The sequence below is a fragment of the Emydura macquarii genome, unplaced genomic scaffold (genome assembly GCF_026122565.2).
Source record: "Emydura macquarii macquarii isolate MOO-44397 ecotype Brisbane River unplaced genomic scaffold, CSIRO-AGI_Emac_v2 contig_1790, whole genome shotgun sequence".
Taxonomy (NCBI): Eukaryota; Metazoa; Chordata; order Testudines; family Chelidae; genus Emydura; species Emydura macquarii.
Window position 1 is genome coordinate 20,490,785 of NW_027131927.1, and position 20,481 is coordinate 20,511,265.

The 20,481-nt window shown below is 44.1% G+C and overlaps 2 long non-coding RNA genes across 3 annotated transcripts in view; one reads left to right on the forward strand and one right to left on the reverse strand.

Moving 5' to 3' along the window:
• LOC137159187 (uncharacterized) overlaps positions 1 to 20,481 on the forward strand; it is a 75,059-nt gene that overhangs the window by 7,439 nt on the left and 47,139 nt on the right. The gene's annotated exons all lie outside the window — the stretch shown is intronic.
• On the reverse strand, positions 431 to 1,868 carry LOC137159186 (uncharacterized). Its single transcript, XR_010921572.1, has 3 exons — positions 1,780 to 1,868; positions 604 to 672; positions 431 to 519 (listed from the first exon to the last, which is right to left on the reverse strand). It is a non-coding gene; the product is annotated as an uncharacterized lncRNA (long non-coding RNA).

The following is a 20,481-nucleotide window of genomic DNA, read 5'->3' on the forward strand; positions in this document are numbered from 1 at the left end:
TTGGTAATACGGGAATAATAATCTTGGCTATCCCACAGGAGTGTTGTGAGAATTGATGCATGTACAATGCCTGTTGATCCTCGGATGGAAAGTGTGGTGTAAATGCCAGGAAGTAGTTTAAAAATTCTGAGCAGATGCATAAACCACTACCAGCATGGAAAGGGTTAAATGGTGCCTCAATAGTGGGTGCATGGTCCCATTAATTGGGCTCATTTTCTATGGTGTGAGCTTAAGGATGTGAAAAAAGATGGAGTGAAACCAATGCAAAGTGGGCTTAAAGGGACTGCTCTACTAAATGTCAACGGCCCAACTAAATATAACCCCGAAAGTAGAATTTATGCTTTGCACTCCTTCGCTTTTTTATTGTGGTGAGAAAAAAAAACAGGAACTCAGTGGGCTGTAACTTTAATAGGTCATTCCAGCCAGTGCTTACCTTTACAAAATCCTGATAATACAGGGAAGACAATACAGTGATCAAAAGCAATGATGAGATTTTTTAGCAGCATTAACCGTCATGACCTAGCAAAATGAAAGAAAATGGTTTAACAGAACTGTCAGATCCAATATAGCTAATAAAGGCATGGATAAATGTTTATTACATACCGGAGACAGATCATTTCTGTACAGAAATTGAGGATGACCTTTACTGATAACTCCTATCTGCCTGATATCCTGAATAAGGAAAAGAGAGAGGGAGAAAGCTGCGCTTTTGCTGATATTTATGAAAGGTGGGGAAAAAATGACAGTTTGCAGATGATTGTTTTTTAGAAGCAGGCTATGGTGAAAGCAAAGATGCAGAGCGTTTGTTCAGCCCAAGGGATTTCAGGGCCCTGGTTTGTGTCAAGAGTGAAATGTGCATGTTCAAGCTGGGACCCTCATTAGTTGACTGTCGTTTTATATATATGTGTGTGTAATATGTGGGTGTTTGTAAGTCTAGGGGTTTGATTCACCCTTTCCTTACTCTAGTTTTATCCCTGTCTAGCGAGTTACAAATTGGAGTAAAATGGTGGTAAATCAGTTTCCTATCAGCCAGATCAGCACCTGCAGATTTTCAAAAGAGCTGGCACCCAGCAGCTCCTCTTATGGGGACAATTATGACCAGACTTCTGAAAGGAAATTTGAAATTCTCACCTCTTATTTTAGGGCCTAACTGTGAAATTGAGTTCCTTTGAAAATCGAGCGCTCTACATAAACTACGCACAACCCCCCCCATGTTAAAAGACCATTATTGAGGTTGCAAAATCAACTACTCAAAAGGAAAATGCCAGAATTAGGGTTGCCTTGAGCATGCTCAGTTAAGTTGGGATTTTAGCTACTAACATCGAAGAAGTCTCTATGGAGCATGTGCAAACTTTGGTTTTTTTCAAAGGCTTATTATAACTTGGCCAGATTTGGATGGATTTCACAGGGATGGAAAAGGCACATCCCTGATACAGAGGCCCTCCTGCCAAATTTCAAGTTTCCAAAGCAAAGAGCACAGAGCTGCTCAAAGAAGAGGTCACCAGAATTTTTTAAATATGTGCAAAACAACGTATTTTTCCTTGTCTCATTGGAAATAGCTGAAATGTTTTGGCTAAAATAATAATAAAAAAAAAATTCAGCTTGAGTCAGACACTCAGCATGGAAAATTTCAGCCCTAACAGTTATAGTCTGGCAAAACTATAAGTAACTGAAAACAGAGTCTTATAGTGGGAAATGTTGAGCAACTTTAATAAAGAGAGGCACTACTGTCCCATCTGTAATAAATGAAAAGTTTGGGATATGGTGTTGAATAATTACCTGATTCAGGGCCTGATTCTGATCTCTAATCAGTTTTACCCGGCTGGCTGCAGCTCCACTGATTCAAATACATTATTCTTGGTTTTATGTCATTGTAAGCAAGATCAGAGTCAGGTCTGATGTATGCCCCCTACAAGTTGTTAACAAATATTTTTATCCCATTAATTATCATCAGTAATAATAAACTTCTGCCTCTGCTGGTTCTCTGTAAGTTTGCATGGTGGCCAGTTATATACAAATCTTGTAAAGCTCTATCTCACAACACACACAACTCTCCCTGATACCATTGTTGGGACCCAAAAGTCTCCCTGGAGCCTCAGCTGGTGCAAATTAGCAAAGTTCTCTTGACTTCAGTGAAGCTATGCTGATTGACATCAGCTGAGGAGCTGGCCCTTTGGCCGTGTGAATTGTAATGAGAACAAGTTTAAATTGCAGACTTGTAACATGGTCTCTGTTAGGACACAGCCATGTAGAAACAAAGGTGTGTGTGGTTTCTCTTTTGAGGGTATGTAATGACTACTTATATGCCAGTAGTAATGCTTAGGTCTGGATTTAGTCTTAACAATAAGCTGAAATCATACTTTAATGATGTAGTTTGAAGCAGGGATGGGGGAGATATGATTCATGGGCTCATTTGAATACTTAGAAGAGGCGCACATCAGATAAGGAAATTACTGAAATCAGCACTGATGAGGAGCTGAAAACTTCCTGCTGGACTTGCTCTGTGTCTTAACAAAGTGTCTTCCTTTTCAGTGCTGTTTAGCTCTTGTCTTTTATAAGTCTTTCTGAGGTGCATTCTAGCTACTATTTTCTAACATAGGTGTAGTGCAGGTAGGATTGTTTGACTCTTTCTGTTTGCAGTGGTGTTGTAGCTGTGTGGGTCCCAGGATATTAGAGAGACCAGGTAGGTGAGGTAATATCTCTTACTGGACTAACTTCTGTCTCTCTCCCCAACAGAAGTTGGTACAATAAAAGACACTTCCTCACCCACTATGTTACTCTGTCTGACTCATTTGGTAGTATGAGGCTCACAAAATCAGAGGATTATTTTCACAGCAACCTCACTTTTTAGCTCTCCTGGCCTGCTTATGGCAATTCAAATCACTATCCCTGCTCCCATTAAAATTTGGATAAGGTTTCTCTGCTGTTGGTGGGGACTTTGTGTGGTGCTTTAAGGTCAGGCCTGGAACTTTCCCAAAGAAGTCTGTGGAGCTCTTCTTTAACAAGGCTCAGACCAGTGATTTTTATAAGGGAGTCTTTTGTCATAGATGTGTGAGTTCCTGTCTCCAACCTGATGATCATGCCAGGGTTTGCTGTTGAGTAGGATTTCCACTTTCAACAAACACACAGCAAAAACTGGCACAGACAGGGATTTTTTTTTTTTTTCCCCCAAACCCTGCTCGCTGTAAGGGTAGCATGGAAGTTTTACCATTGACTTCGGTGGCACCAGGATTTCCCATTGTGTGATCTGGCCCAAAGGCTCTGATCCAAAGTCCATGGAAAGACTTCCATTGACTTCAAAGGAATTTGGATTAGGCCCTAAGTGGGTCAAGTGGCTTGAGGGAAAATAAAACACCAAAACAAAGCAACATTTAAAAAAAAAAAAAAAAAAAAAGTTGGGGTAGCTGTTTAGGAATGCAGTCATGATGCTCTGTGAGAGAGCTTATTCCTGGGTTTTTCCCACCCAGAATGGAAGCAGGAAGAGCTGGAAATGTCATGAAAGACTCAGTTCTCACAAGATTTTCCACCCAGTTTTGCTGACTCCAAAAGCTTGTTTAGGCATCTGGAGCCAGGTTTCTTCTCAGGTGGGGTGAAGTGATGTCAATATCCTGAGGGCCCCAGTCTAGCAACCACTTACATCTGTGCCTGCCTTTGAGCATGTGAGCTGTCCTATTGGTTTAAACAGGTGAATAGTCCCATTCAAAGGTGTGCACCTGTTTAACTGCTTTGCCGGTTCAGGGCGCAGCTTAGGATTTGGCCCCTGGGGTCTTGGTTGATTATCCAACATGAGGCTTATGAGGTTTACTGGTCTTTCTGGGCAATGAGAGTGTGTGTGTTTTGATTCACAAGGCAAATACTCTAGCAGGTGAGCTAGGCAGCAGGAAATATGGCCTCATGGATTGGGCACAGCATGGGGCTGGTTTGGACACAACGTATCCCTGGAAGCCAGCAGGCTCCTGAATTCTATTGACCTGAACAAGCAGATAAATGACTGGCAGACACATGGGATGGGTTTAAATGGCAGCCTGCAACTTTAATTAATTATACCCTGGGGAGGGGCTGTACAGTGCTCAGCCCCCACCCTCTCATACCAGCTAATTAATGGGTTCCAGTGCAGCTTACAGGGCTTTAACCACAAACCAAACAATAATGTGGGGTCTACACAGGCTCTGCTCTGTTGTGAAACCTCTTCTGTAAGGGGGTGTGTGAAATTACGGAGGTGCAGTGTGAGAGGGTAGTGGGGGAACCTCAGTCTGCAAAGATTTCAGGTCCTTCCACGCCATGAGTGCAAGGTCCAACTGTTCAATCTTGCTGGCCCTTTTAGCCTTTACCCGTGTTGGATGCTGGCTGCAAGGCGTGACAAGTCAGTAATCACAGCAGCATTATATGAATCTTGAATCCTATTGTTTCCAACCCAGCTGAGCCTGTAAGAAGGTGCGACGAAGGTGAAAAACCCACCCGCCCACATGCCAGTTTGGCCCAATGGGAAAAATTCCTTCCTGATCCTTAAAGACAGGCAGTCAGGCAGACCCACAATGCCTATCCGTGGCACAGCTTTTAATCTGCCTATCAGGGGAGGGAGGCTATGTCTACATTGTGATTAAAAAACAACCCTGGCACCGAGTCTCAGAGCTGATTTGGGATTGCGGGGCTTGGACTGCAGGGCTGTACAATTGTAGTGTGGATGTTCAGACCAGGCTGGAGCCTGGGCTCTGAGAGTGTCCCCTGCTAATGGTGGTGAGAGGGTAATCCCATATGTGCCGCTGACTTGCTCTGGGGCCTTGGGTAAATCATGTGACCTCCCCATGCCTCAGTTTACCATCTGTAAAGCCAGAATAAAGATACTTCACTAACCATGGAAGGGCTTAATTTGGTAATGTTTGCACACTACTCTGAGGATGTAGGGACAAACTCTTCACTAGTGTCATCTGGTGAAAGTCCATTGAAATCAATGGAGCTATGCTAATATACTCCAGGAGGGAATTTGGCCCACAAGGTGCTAAGCAGTGTTTTGAACTAGAGAACAGCCTTCTATTAACTCCAGTGACAGCTCTCTGTTCTGTTCCTCTGGACACTGTATTTACTACCTTGTCTTTCGTCAGTTTGACTTTCTACTTGACTGATTTCAGAAAGGAAGTATTTCAGTTCACTTATGCGACTGCTGACTTGGGGGTGTGGTTTAAACTGAGGGTGTTGTCAGGGAAGATCAGAGATCTGAATTTGGACTGTGTGTCTGTTTAAAATAAACTATTGAAAGCCCCCCCAAAAAATCTTGGGAAAATTAGCTGCAGTTTTAAAACAGAATATCTTGTCAAAATCAAATGTATTCCAATGAGGGAGAGTCACTCCAATGGCTGAGAGGAATGCAAAGATTAGATGAGGTACGATTAGCTGTAAGATGGGACAATTACCACCTCAGAAACAATATATTTGTAAAGTTAATTCCTCTTGAACATGAACAGTCTCCTTACACTTGACCTCCTTCTATTGCCTCTTCCATGCTTGAACTCTCCTTGAACTTCGAAGATCCGCCTTGAGAGCATGATATGGCCATCTCCTTTGCATCTGGTTACTTTAGCTCCAATGTGCAGCCCTAACACAGCAATTATAGTGATCTATTGCTCAAGTCACCCGACATGGATTAGTATCGGGATCAGCACATTTATGCACACAGGAGTAGTGAATAGAGATTACAGCTATGATTTTAAATGACTTGATTCATTCTGAAACAACATTTCAGAGTCCATTAGGTCCAGCAGGTGTTGGGGTTCCGTCCGCACTTCCCCCGGCACCAGATGTTCAGATCACATTCCCTTAAAGAACAAGAGCACATTGTATTTATTGCTCCCCTTTCCCAAGATTATTTTTTTTCCTCTCTTCAATAAAAGTTTATTGGCCTTGAGGGCAACTTGGACAGGTCTTTTTCTAAATCACATGGCTGAATTCATATTTCCAAACTCTAATATGTCCCTTTAAATCTCTTGGTGGATACGATACAGTATGTACCAGAGGGAGAGCCTCAGTTTCTTTCTTGTTGGTCAGCAGAGCTGTTTCTTCAGTACAGAAGGAAGAAAAATTGTGTTGAGGCTACAAAGAACATGCACCTGTTTCTGATAGCACACTGATTTTTACACCAGTGTAACTTGGATGCAAGTGGATTTTCTTCTAATTTACTGCAATGAAAAATGATTGGCAAGGTCAAGAATTCGCGATCTACTTTATCATCTTTTTTATATTGACAGCTGGATCCTCAGGTGGGGTAGCACAGTGTAGCATCATTGACTTCAATAGAATTATGTTAATTGACACCAGCAGAGGATCTGACACTGAGTTTTTGTTACAATAAAAGCACAGCCTGAACATATGTGCAGATACTGCTGAAAATTGATCAGTGACATTATTGTAATTTGTGGGCTAGATCCTTTTGTAAATCAGAGTGGCTCTGGTGAAGTCAGTGGAGCTCTGATAATTTACACCAGATGAGCATTTGGCTGTCAATATAAGAAAGAACGATAAGGTAGATTAGTAAGCTTAAGGGATCTGATTCTGATCTCTCATCACCCTTCTTCAGATTGTGAACTGTATAGGGCTAGATCCTCAACTCGTGGAAATCCGTGTAGCGCCCTTGAACTGGCCCTAAATATCTAACCAAGGAATTCCAGAATGCATCTGACAAAGTGGGGTTCTGCCCACGAAAGCTTATGCCCAAATAAATTTGTTAGTCTTTAAAGTGCCACAGGACTCTAGTCGTTTAACCAAGGAATGTTAGTGTTTGGTGGTTGGGGATGTTAGACTCTGGGAATCTGATTCTCCATTGCTCTGCACCATTTCAACCATGGGAAAGGGAGGTAAAATGCTGCTAAATCAGAATGGGAAGGATTTGCACGCCCTTTGCGTGGGTGGAAAGGACAGCACAAGGTGCAGAGCAAGGGAGAATCCGGCCTTGGAGATATACTCAGTCTTTTTTTTTTTGGGAGAAGGGGCAAATGCAAGCACAGCTTCAGGGAGCCTCTGGTTCAGGCAGTCTGTACCTCGCTGTTGCAGCCTTTCGCTGGAGCGCTGAAAGTTGCTTTCTGCCGTAGCTCAAACTATTTTTAAAAAAAATTGGAATTAAAAAGAACCCAATAATGAAATGATCGTCTCAAGCCGGCATCTGAATGTTCATCCAATGAGCACTCCCGTGCAGAGGAGAAGCAGAGAAACAAACCACTCCTAGTCACCAGAGGTGGCTGGAGAAGAACTAATGTACATCTTGCTGCTGCTGCCGCTCAGTGTGTTCTGTGGAAGTGGGAGGGAATTCTAAATGTTGGCTGAAGTTTTATAGGAACAAGGCAGCGGGACCCACTGACAGGGTGTACTGATGTTGCATCTGTTTGTGGCCTGGCCTGGCCGGCAATGAATGCCCCCTCTTGGGGCTGATCTCACTCTTTATGTTCCCTAACCCAGCAGAGGGGAGTTAGGGACATCATCTCCTACCATCACTTCCTCCCAACAGACTTTTTGCCCCAGGAACCCTGCGCCTGGGTTTATGTTGGCAGAAGAGGGCATAAACCCTGGCTGAAACTGGCCCAACATGTGGAGTATTAAGATGTAGACAAATAATAAAGTCAGGGGAAAGGCATGTCTGGCTCCAATGAGAGATCGTTTTAATGTTATCGACTTTCTGTCTTTTAAGAACTGGGTCCTGGGACACCAGAGGGTCACTGAGTTAGCTGGTTAATGTTTGTGAAACATTGTATGCCATGATTCAGGAATGCTCTTACACATGTGCTTACGTGCATTGAAGTCAATTGGTCTTCAGCACATATTTAACTTTAAGCATGTTCTTAAGTGCTTTCCTGCATAGGCATAAAGTGAAGCCTGTCTGGAACTGCTGACGTCCTGCGAAGTGGGTGGGTCTCAGAGCCTGGGCGCCTCTGAGCAGGAATATCTACATTTATTTTTAGCCCTGCGGTATGAGCCTGACACAGCTGACCCGGGCTTTGAGAATCGCTGCTGTGGGTTGGTTTGGGGTTTGTTTTTTTGCAGTGTAGACGTACCTTCAGAGATCACAGAAAAAAGAGTAGGAGGAATAAATACGCTGAGCTAGTAGAGTTGCTCTGTCATCCAGAGGCTATGCTTTCTATCACCCAGGCAAGCAATGTATGAAACCAGAAAGCCTACCCTGAGAATCTCAGCTGAACTGCTCCTGCAGACTCAGTTACGCTGTATGTCACAAAAAGGGGAAAGAAACAAAGTTAATAACTTTACCAAGACACAGTGGCTGATATGGGGTTGGATGCACTCAAGGAAAGCAGGCGGGAATGGGGCTCAAATACAGGACAGACAAGACAGATTAGATGGAATGAATGAGAATCGTTGACATGTACTTTTTATGCATTCATTGTTAAATCTGTTGGGCTGCCACCTGAAGTCCTTGCTCTGTCTTTATCCAGGCAAAATGCATATTGAAATTAATGGGAGTTCTGCCCAAGTAAGATTGAAGGCTGGACTCCGATACCCTTGCTCACGTGAAGTAGTGCCTCATTCTTCAAGTGGTCCCACTGAAAACTCTGCTTGACTTCAGTGGGAGTTAGGCCCTGAAATACCTTTTGAGGATCTAGGCCTAAGGTACTAACTAATCCATGTGAATAAGAATATCGGAGTCTAGCCTGGGTGAGGAACTCAGTATTTGCCTGATTGTTTTAAAGACAGTTGCCCTTATCATATGCTGTGAAAGAGAATATGTGTGAGGGCCAGTTCCAGTTCCATCGGGAAAATCCCAGGGAAGGGAACTCTCAAATGGACATTGCTTTTGTTTGGACTGAACATAAGAACGGCCAAACGGGGTCAGCCCAATGGTCCATCTAGCCCAGTATCCTGTCTTCTGACATTGGCCAATGCCAGGTGCTTCAGAGGGAATGAACAGAACAGATAATCATCAAGTGATCCAGCTCGTTGGCCATTCCCAGCCTCTGGCAGACAGCAATCCCTGCCTATCCTGGCTAATAGCCATTGATGGACTTATCCTCCATGAAGTTATCTAGTTCTTTTTTGAACCCCGTTATAGTCTTGACCTTCACAGCATCCTCTGGCAAGGAGTTCCACAGGTTGACCATGCGCTGTTTGAAGAAATACTTACTTTTGTTCGTTTTAAACCTGCTGCCTATTAATTTCATTTGGTGATCCCCCTAGTCTTTGTGTTATGAGAAGGAGTAAATAACACTTCCTTATTTACTTTTCCACACCAGTCATGATTTTAAAGACCTATCATTCCCCCCCCCCCCCCCCGTCTCTTTTCCAAGCTGAAAAGACCCAGTTTTCTTAATCTCTCCTGATATGGAAGCTTTTCCATACCCCTTTTCTGTACCTTTTCCAATTTCAATATATCTTTTTTTGACATGAGGTGACCAGATCTGCATGCAGTATTCAAGATGTGGGCATACCATGGATTTATGCATTTATTTATATTTATTTATTTTCTGTCTTTATTATCTATCCCTTTCCTAATGATTCCCACCATTCTGTTAGTTTTTTGACTGCTGCTGCACATTGAGTGGATGTTTTCGGAGAACTGTCCACAATGACTCCAAAGTCTCTGTCTTGAATGGGAAGAGCTAATTTAGACCCCATCATTTTAACATGGGGTCTAAATTACATTATGGGCCCAGCGCTTCAGGCATTCCTTTTATGGAGCACTCTCTGACTTGGATGGGAGTTCCTGGTCAAGGATACTCAGAGTTGGGTCATCTCTTTGGGTATGTCCACCAATGCAGGGACCTTAAGGGCCTGAGTCAAGCCCATTGAAATCAATAGGAATCTTTCCATAAACATTAATGATGTTTCGATCAGGCCCTAAAAGGACAAATGCCTCTCATCCCTAGTGAAGATAATAATTTACTCTGCATTTACACCGATGAGACTGAATGCAGAATGTGGCCTTTATGCCTAGAGGAAACATTCAGAATTGTTACATAAGTGATAAAGTAACTTTAGCTTTGTCTTGTAGACAGTGGAGTTCACGTAGGTCAGGAGACATAAAAACAGTTTTAACTTTAACCGGTGAACCTGTCTGTTTTTAAAAATATCCAGTTCTTGCCTTTTTAAACTGGTGAATAGAGCTGGTTGAGAAAGATTGTTTATTCCTGTGGGAAAACTTCAGTGAAAACAAAAAAAGGTTTTGTTTTCAAGGGGAGGGGAGAGGAGAGGAATCTTGGTTTCTGAAAGAAAACCTGGAAAATGTCATTGGAAATGGACATTTTCTGCAGAAATTTCCATTTTTGTGCAAGTCATTCTTTTTCCAAACAAAAGCCTTTGACCAGTTACATTGCTGAAACTTGATGGTTTGGTGCTTGCGCACCTTCCTGCAGCACATTTACTCCTTTGAAATGATATTAGGGAAAATATAGGTTTAGGATTTACTCCTGCACAACCAAAACTCTCACCATATTCAAATGAAGGCAACATTCGCTGCCCAAACCTTTTGTTTACCTCAGCTGTCTCAGGGCTACTTTCTCTTTAAATCCTAGATCAGCAGTTCCCACCTTTTCGAGTGTGTGGACCACTTTTCAACCTCCAAACAATTTACGGACCACCCGCATGTGTTTTTTACACTCCATTTTTTTATGGAAATCTAATTTAATAACAAAGAAATAATATGCACTCAGTATGCTGTGTGCTTCCCCAATGAGTGGCGCTGGCCTGGGGTGCAGTGCCGGGGGGAGCATGCTCTGCGGTGGCTGCACCACCCAGGTGAGTGGGGGAGTGCGTGGGGGTCCCCAAGGTGCCTGGCTGCGGCTGCTGCTTCTCTGTCCTGGAGCTCTCCCCTGGGGGAAGCCGGCTGTGTCGGGGAGTGGAGGAGCTACTCAGCCAGCACAGCAAGACACACACGGGAGGAGGGTGTGTGTGTCTGCCCTGTCTGGGCCATGCTCCAGCGGCTGGGATGGGCTTAGTCTGGTGCTGGGGACAGGAGGGGACAAGGTCTTGGCTGCGCCGACTGGAGCAAGGAGCTGCCTCTGCCCTGGTTCCCAGTCTTCGTCCCAGGCATGTGGGGCCCACAGCAATAAAGCACCTCTGCACCCTGCCCACCCCCTGAGCCCATCTGCCCCCCGCTGCACTGCTGGCCCTGCCCCAGGACTGGTGACGCTCCCTGTGCCCACCTGATCCCCCCAGACCCTTCACCCGGATGCACCTCAGCCGCTGCCTCCTGGCTCACTCACTCTGCTGCCTGCCCAACTGGCACAGCCAGTGGGGCTCTCCCCTGGACCTCTGCACATGTGCGAATCCCAGCCCCCATCGTACTTCCCTGCAATGTTGTTTTTCTTTTCTGCAGACCCCCTCTAGTAGCCTTGCAGACCACCAGGGGTCCACGGAGCACAGGTTGGGAACTGCTGCCCTGGATCAAAGACACGCCATCACCCCTTGAGTGTTTTGTAACGCTCTGATCTCCATTCTCAGGGCAATTTATATCAAAACCGAATTTTGGGGGGTAATTTTTTTGCATATTCATAGATTCCAAGGCCAGAAAGGGCCGCTGTGATTATCTAGTCCAGCCTCCTGTATAACACAGGCCAGAGAACGTCACCAAAAATAATTCCTGTTTGTTTACATTATTAATATTAATTATTAATAATTCCTCCATCAGAAGTGGTACCTTTAGGCTTTCTTGGGGAGCTGCTGCCATACGAAGCATGCCTGTGGGTGCGCACACAGAGCACTAGTCTTAACAACTTCTTTTCACAACAAATGGGAAGGACCGCACACAAGGAAAAGCATCCTCTAACTTGCTATAGCTAGGGAGTCACCATTAGGAGGAGCTCTGTATCCTACAATAAATCGGTACTGGAACATCAATGTGCAGCACAGACTCAAGCAAATTATGTACCCCTCAGATACAGTGATGCATTCATAGTGATATTCATTAAGCAGTCTTTATGTGGGGGAAATAGACAGAGAAGGGTGGGTAGGATACAACAGAGATGCCATGGGGCATCTGCTACTCCAGCCTGTTGGCTGGGACAGAGACTGTAATCCCCTTACACAGGGGCCTGTGACCACTGGGGATGTGTGTAATCAAGGACCCACCTGTGCCTGCCTAGGGTAGACCACCTGAAAATGCCAAGGTCAGGGCAGGCTGCAAAAGGAGAGCAGGTTCTCTCAGCACTGATGGGTGATGCTGAAGTCAGACTTCCCAACCAGCCACAAACAATGCTTCTGATTCTGCACACTGGTTATCAAGAAGCTAAAACAAAATATACACAGCCCCCTTTACTGCATTTCAGTCTCTGGTTCCCAATAAGCCCCTGTCTGGGGTGTAAACACACAAACAATATAATCATACTTAGCAAATTATAACCTTTCTAACTGTACTTGACATAGCATATCTCATATGAATTATTGTAATTTTGACATATTGCTGTTCAATATCATAAATGGTCCCCCTAATCCAGCCAGTGTCATATCACCGACACTATCCTTCTCTGGCCTTCCTCAAACCCCCTCCTCTGCGGAGAATTGGCAAAAACTACAGCTCTGTGCGTGTGTGAAGCCTCCTCATGCACCTGCTGTCCAGTCTTGTATGTTGGTTGGTACACATCACTGATATGCCCAACGGGGATCTTCCATGGCCCCTAAAGGGTTACGTAAATTTCACCCTCAGTTCATTGTGCTAGTCAATTTCAAACCCGCATCTAACCCAACAGATTAAGCAATGATCCACAGAACATCAGTATCTGGATCTCCTGCTGGAGGAAGTCTCCAGATGCGTCAGTTTGCAGCCCCAGGTACCAGTGCACAGGTCAGCTGATTGCTGTTGCTGATGCAAGACCACAGTGTGTCTGGCTGTGGGGTCATGTAGATGGAAGCTGCAGGAGGGAGAACTGGGTGAGCAGCAGGCAGCTCACTGAACAATAGGAGATAATGGTATGAGGCCCATTAGGTCATCTGGACCATCCTGAGACAATGCAAGGTTGTTCCTAGTAATCAATTTTAAATATCCCAAGAGCTGGGGCTTCCACCACTTAACCGAATTTGTTTTACTGTCCAGAAGTTTTCCTTCCTAGTCAGTCCAGAATTCTCTTTTGTTAGTTTCAGCCTGTTATTCCTAACCATACTCCCGCATCCCATTCCAAATAATTCCTCCTCCTCATTGGTGTGCACATCCCTCAAACATTTGTAGACAGTTACGGTATCCTCAGTTAGTCATTGTTTTAGCAATTTGAGAGAGTGCTGGTCTGGGGGCTAAAATGCTGGACTGGAACTCAGGTTCAGTCTCTTCCTCTGCTCCAGGTTTCCGGTATGACTTTAGACAAGTCACTTAATTTCTTTGTGCCTCAGTTTGCTGTCTGTAAAATGGGGATAATGATACCTCTGCTGTCTGTCTTGTTTCCTTAGATTGTAAGCTTGCTGAGGCAGGAACTGTCACTTACTCTCTGTTCAGTGCCTAGCACACATCTCATTTGGGTTCTCTAGTCACGACTGCAATATAAAATAAATTAAAATATATTTCTTCATGCCTGTTCCTGTTGCTACCTGATCATTTTTGTTGCTCTTCTCTCAGTTCCCTTCACTCCTCAACATTCTTTCTGGTTATGAGGCACCAGAATTGAATTCAGTATTTCAGGTGTGCCAGTTCTCACCAGGGGCGCCTTACAATCCGTATACAGAAGCTGTCCAAACTGAGGCATCTATATATTACCTGTGGCGGGGTGGGGGAGCATTCTGAGGGGCGTGAATAATATCAGTAAGAGTTATGTGCAGATGGAGGGCACTGGACAGATTTGGGTTGCATCTAAGATCAAAACTGAGTCCTAAATGCATGTGTGTGTTCTGCTCCACCACAGTCAGCTGGAACACTTTGGGCTATGTCTTCACTGACGGCAGCAAATTCGCCGCCGTCAAATCGACTTCTCTGGATTGACTGAGCGGTCAGTGAAGACCCGCTCAGTTGATTCAGAAATCGATGTATTAAGACCACCTTCTCAAGTGGCTCAGTGCAGTGAAGACAGCGCACAGAAAGAAGCAGAGAAGTTGACGGGAGTTACGCAAGTTGTGTAACTTCGGTCGACTGCTGCCGAATCGCCGAGGTAAGTGAAGACAAGCCCTTGGAAAGCTTAGTCTGCTTCTGTAATTTCATCTCCCTGTGGGTAGCGCTAGTTACTTCTACCCAGCCACCATCTGGAATGACAGTGTAACAAGTTAATATTTAGTCTGGAAAGCAGCAGGAAAAAATCTCAAAAGCCTCACATTATTCTGAGTGTAAATGAGTTTCTAGCTGAGTCTTCAGCGCTGTGAAATGCACTGCAGGGCTTGCAAACGGACGGCTATCTTATACCCAGGTAACTAACCTCCAGTACAGAATTCTGACAATAAACTGTACATAACAAATGACTGAGACTGGCAAGACACCATTCCTTATCTAATGCCTGATCAATTCCATGGAAATATTTCTTTGAAGCTGAAACTGACCTCAGGCATGCTTTTGTGCAAACTCTCCATCAGATGATGCTAAGCACGGCTTGCCTCTCCCCCAACCTTCGCTAAATGAGTAGATTCCAGCACAGAGGCACAGGCCAATTGCAAGCATTCAGTGGAATATCAAAATCATTATTTTATTTATATCCCAAATCCCATTTCTCAGCACTGTCAGTTTTTCCCTTGTGGAGAAGTGAAAGACAGTTAAAGGGACTTTTGGTGACATCCCCTCTGTTTAATGAAGCTTGGAGTTATGGGCAAGTGACTTGAACTGCCGTTATTATCTGCATGAGTGACTAAAGGCCGAGGGTCTAGATATGTGCAAAGAGTTCCGCTGCAAATGTGCACATTGATCATTCATAATCAGACCAACCAGGTCAGGGGTGCTGGGGAGAGGGAGAGCTCTGGAAAAGCTGACAAATGAAGCAGCGGTGCTTGGGGGTTAATGTAATATTCAAACAGAATGAGATCTTCATTTTCTTATAAGCTTGTCACTTTTCCCTTCCTGTGACAATTTGCCAGAGAGTGCAGTGGTGGGGGGAGGGGGGGCCTGTGTGTTTGTGAGTGCAAGAGAGAGAGAACCTGGTTAGAAGACAATCAAATACCTCTCAGCATAGAAGGAAACAAAGGAGAGGAGCTTATCCCTCATCCCTCCTACAACACTGCAGTATGGTGCTTACTCTTTTATAATGGACTCTGTTAAAAGGGTGACCCTGATTTGTAACCTTAATTCCCTGTTCACTGCTCAGGCCAGATTCTGCCCCTGGAATGGACTTGCATGGGATGCAAATCCGGACTGAGTCTGTCTCCTCAAGTGGAACACAAAACACTGTTGAGATCCCAATCTGCAGAGAATGCTGTGTACTTTTCTGCAACCTTTTTACTCTTGCAGATGAGACCTGGGGCAAAAGCAAACCTCCAGCTCTGCCTCATACATCAGGAGCGTCCTCATTGCTCCTCTGTGGTTTTTAGTGGCTCTTTGGCATGTTAAAAATAATAAATCTGTTACCTGATGATTTTTAAATGGCTTTACAAAAATAATTAAATCTCATAACATACCTATGAGATAAGTAGGTATCATTATGCCCATTTTATGGATAGATAAACTGAGGCATAGGGAAGGTAGGTGATTTACCCAATGTGGCATATTAAGTCAGGGAGTAGTGCTCAGGAGACCTTGTTTTCAGTTCTGTGTTCTAACCATTGTACGAGACTACAAAGTAATGATGGGATAACACAAAAGGACCAGTCTGGGATAGCAAGGACCAGTCGTATGTAAATGCAGGGAGAATTAACTGGGATAAACAGACCTCTTGTGCTTCATGAAAATCTTAGCAGAGACCCACCTGGAATTAATGGATTTTGAGATTGATTTGGCATGTGGTGGGTTAGAGGAGCTTAATGCTCTAATGAGTAAGAGAAGCTTGACAAATGAAGGGTCGTGGCTCCGGCAGGCTCTTTGCAGAGGCAATAATTATTTCATGGTGAAAATTGGGTGTGCGTTGCTCCAGTCAGCTGCTCAGGGACGAAGCCTCTCTTCCTCCGGACACTGAATGCATGGTAAGGTCTGATTTGCAAATATGCTCAGCAGCACCCACCACTCGGACCAGGTTTTCAAACATACTCAGCACCCAGCCGTTCCCTCTGAGAATATCTAGCCACTTCAGGTAGGTACCAAAAGGAGGGCTGAGCTCTTACAAAAAGCTGGCTTCTTGTTTAGGTACCGAAATGGGAGCTGTGGGGTGCTGAGCTCTTTTTGGAAATCTGGCCTGTAGAAAATCCGGCCTGACAATGAGAGGTTAGTGTCAATTTTGTATAATAAGTTTGCATTGCTATAGCATCTTCCATGCGAAGATCTCCAAACACTTTAGAGCCATAGTCAATGAAGCCTCACAACGCCCTTGGGAGGTAAGTACTTATATTATAGCATTTGTTTGATCTTGCAGCTAGGGAAACTGAGGCTGGGAAGAGATTTGCTAAAAGTCATGCAGGAAGGCCAGGGCAGGGCTGAGAATAGAGTTCACAACTCTAGTGTCTTGTTTGTATGGGAGAGTCACAGACCATCCTTTCTTTCATTTGAAAATGTGGTTACACTTCCAAGACCGGCTCCTTAGCTGATGTAAATCACTGTACCGCCATTGAAATCACTGGAACTATGCTGATTTACACCAGATGAGGATTTGGCCCCTGGTTCGAATTCTAGTATCAGTGAAGGCTGGGTTTAGATGTATGCAAATCCATTGACTTCAGTGGAGTTTGCTCTGATTTACACTAGCAAGTGATCAGCATCGGGGCCTTAAAGTAGGCTTAGTAAGGATAGAAAGGCTGGCCTGGTGAATAAGGCCCTAGAAGGTTTCAGGATATCGGGGTTCAATTCCTGGCTTAATCACAGACTTACTATATACATTTAGGGAAATCACTTAATCTGTTTCTCAGTGCTCCATCTGTAAAATGGGGATCTGACACAAGGTGGTGCTAAAGCTAAAATCCATTCATGATTGTGAGGTGCTCAGATGCTTGGTGACATTGGTCACAGACTCCCTCTGTGAGCTTGGACAAGTTATTCACTTTTTTTGTCTCTCACTTCCCCATTTGCAGAGTGGAGATGATCATGTTTCCTTGGTTTGTCATGTCTCTCTTTCACTCTTGAAGCTCTTGAAGACAGGGACTGTCCCTTCCTATGTATTTGTACAGCTCCCAGCACAATGGGACCTGATCCCAGAAGGGGCATCTACATCCTGTTGTAATGAATAATAATAATAAATATAATATTAAATATTTCTTAAATCAGGAATTCCTTTGTCATTTGCTCTCTTTACAGGAAGCTGATGAATTGCAAAATTTGTTAAGTTAAAAAGTTACATGCTTTTGACTCTAATAAACTGAAAAATTTAATATTAATCTAAAACTTCTAATCAGAACTATGGTCTCTTCTGGGATCTGCCCAGTTTCTGACCTCTTCTCAATAAACAAGTTTTAAACAAGCTGCCACATCAGATTTTGCAGTGGAAAACAAATGGGAGACTGTGAAGAGAGCTAGTCAGTCCAAATATTACTTTTATGAACTGCCAGGCCTGTGTCCGTCTTTCCCTGCAAGAAATCACAACCATCTCATTAAAAGGAATCACTCTTATTCTCTCTAGCCAGGAGAGACCTGATGCTTTCTGAGCTTTTTGAAATGTATATTTAATCAAGCAAAAGCCTTACTGTATCAAACTTTCTTTGAGCAGCTTTGGTGCTTCTAGCAAGGGTTCAAAGAAGCTAATGTATCCATCTATTATCTGATTTTGTTTGTCAAATTTCACCTACTGGATCAGATTATTGGTCTGCTTGGTTGGCTTTCAGTAATAATTATGGGCCAGATTACAGTAAACACTCTACTTGTGTTGGAGAATTGTTATTCACCCGTGTCATCTTATTGGCTTTGATGGCACTGTTTGGGTGAGTAACTAAAATAAAAAAAGCAAATCTTGTTTTGCATTAACCTCATCTAATATATTTGCCAAGCTGGGGTGCATGACATTTTTACTTAGCAACTCACCCCGCCCCCAGCCTAAAAGTTGCAAAAATATTGAAAATATATCAGTGTGAGGGTTTTTTTTACAAAATCAGTTCAAGCCAATTGTCAGCATTGCTGTTCATCTGGGTACTGCTCTTATTGCACAAGAAACATAACAAATGTAGACATGACCTAGTCATTTTACTTAACACTACAAGTTCCCAGAGTCAACTGTTTACTGTTGACTGTAAAGATATCATCTCTGGTTTCCTAATGTTTCTGTGAGATGCATTTGTATTAATTTACATCAGTGGTTCCACCATGGGTGTTGTCATTCAAATAACGTCATTATTCCAGATATATCATAGACTTTGTTCATATGTCATCAAGTCCATTGGTGGGGCTTGATGCCAGCAAGCTTGGCTATCATTAACAATGCAAAGTCTCTTTACTTTGTATTTTGTCCAGATTGCAAATGCTATGCTCTGAGGAGATTTACCAGTCGCCGAACTCTATCCATTCACATTGCTCCTTCTGAGATGCCATAGGTGTTACAACAACTAGAATGTCAAGCGTCAGCTGGTGTATGGTTTGAAATAGATCTCAGGTCTTTCTCTGAAATATTATGATGAAACAAGGACGACAATGTGGTATCTCTCCTTGACTTTTATTTCTTGGAAGGTAAATTGAAGGACAGGCTAGAGGCCAAGGGAGATAAGATAATAGCCACATGTTTTCCTCCAGGTAAAGAAAATATTCAGGGAGAGAAGAAATATATGTGAGTGGTGAAAAGAAGATGAGGAACCCTGTACTGTTGGGAGTGGGAGGAGGAGGGCAGCCAGAGCAAAATTAAATCTGAGGGCATAATGGTTGTTTCTCTGAGGTGGCAGCAGATAAGCCAGGCTGTTTCCCCACCCTCTGAACGTTACTGACACTATTGACCTGCACAAAGGAAATGATTAAAAAAAAAATGCAAATCCCAATGTTAACATTGCCAAATTACCTGTGAAAGAACAAAACAAACCAGCTGCCTCTGCATAGTCAAATGTAGTGATGTGGGAGTTTCTAAAGGATTTGGACACTTAACTTAACTATCCAAGCCTATGGCAGACTCCACCAAAACTCTTGTCCTTTTGCTCATGCATAACCCCCCCTTCCACTTTCCCAGGTATTGCCTTCTAGCAGGGAAGGTCAGGGGCTCTGCTGTTCCCCATCTCTGATCCCTTTTGTGGAGGAATTTCTCAGACACTGTCGCTCCTGAAAACTCTTTGGTCACGAGGACAGGATGTCAGGTGTGCTTGCTTATTTCAAAGGTGCATGTGTGACTCTGCAGCATCTGCTATATGCCTGTCTGCCAAGGATATGACACCTCCTCATCTATTTGTTCCTACTGAAAAGGTCCCCCTACAACAGGTAGATGTGTAGTGTGACTTGGCTGATTACAGCTTGCTATCTTGCCTGCATCCTGAGAAAGCTGTAAGATGGCACATGAACTCTCATGATCGGCTGCCTTGCAGATGCCAGCACTGGCTTGTTTGTAGTATACCAACTCACCACCTTCCACACCATCTCTGAAGCAGGAGATATGTCAGGTTGTGCCTCTGGCTTGAGGAGATGCCTGGCTCAGTAGATCCAGCTGCTGCAGATATTACAGGCTGCGATGAGCCTACTGTCTACAGCCTCTGCTTTTCATGAACTCCTTCGCAATTAAGAGAGTCAATGTGCAAACAAGGAACATGGAGACACTTGCTGTCATGCACTGTGCCTATACCATCTTGGCATGATGACACCACCACTTGAAGAAAGAGAGAGTAGGGCTGGCTAGATGATTTTCTTAGATTCAGTCCAGTTTGTTCATAAGGTAACGGGCAGTGTGGCATACTGCTAAAGTGGACCGAGTGACCCTGCTCACATAGTTGATCACTGGTCCACATCATGCGATGAAATCGCTTAATCCCACAGCTGGAAAAGGCATACTGCAGCCTGCAGTGATCTGAAAAGTTCTGGAGCAGCTTTACCTGAGTGAAAAGTATGTCTGGGCATCTGCCATGGTGGGGCCACCATTGGGAAATGGGATGGCTTCTGCTAGGAATATTCCAATTGCAGACACTTGGCCTGTATGTGATGTAGCAGAGCTCTCCGATCTTTCCCAATGGACTGCTCTGAGGTGTAACCGTATTTGGACAGGCCCAGGACAAAAGCCAGATATGGGCCTTCTCAGCAGTCCTGGGAGATCACCTGAGAACAGCAGCCATCCAGCTGTGCCTACTCTGCTGAGGGCTGCTATTGGTGCAAGGAAGGGTGGTGGAGGGGCTCTGTTCCTCTGGAGAATTGCCCTACAGAAGGGGATCTCTCAGCTGGCCACTTATGTGAGATTTGAATCTGCTTTGTGTCACCGAGAAAGGCCAAACAGACTTAACAGGGTGGAGACTCTGGCTCGCTATTTTATTTGCTTTTTAAAATATTACCAAATGGTCTGATTCCTCTAGGACTGATAAATTCCTGCCCCCCACCCCACCCCACCCCAGGTT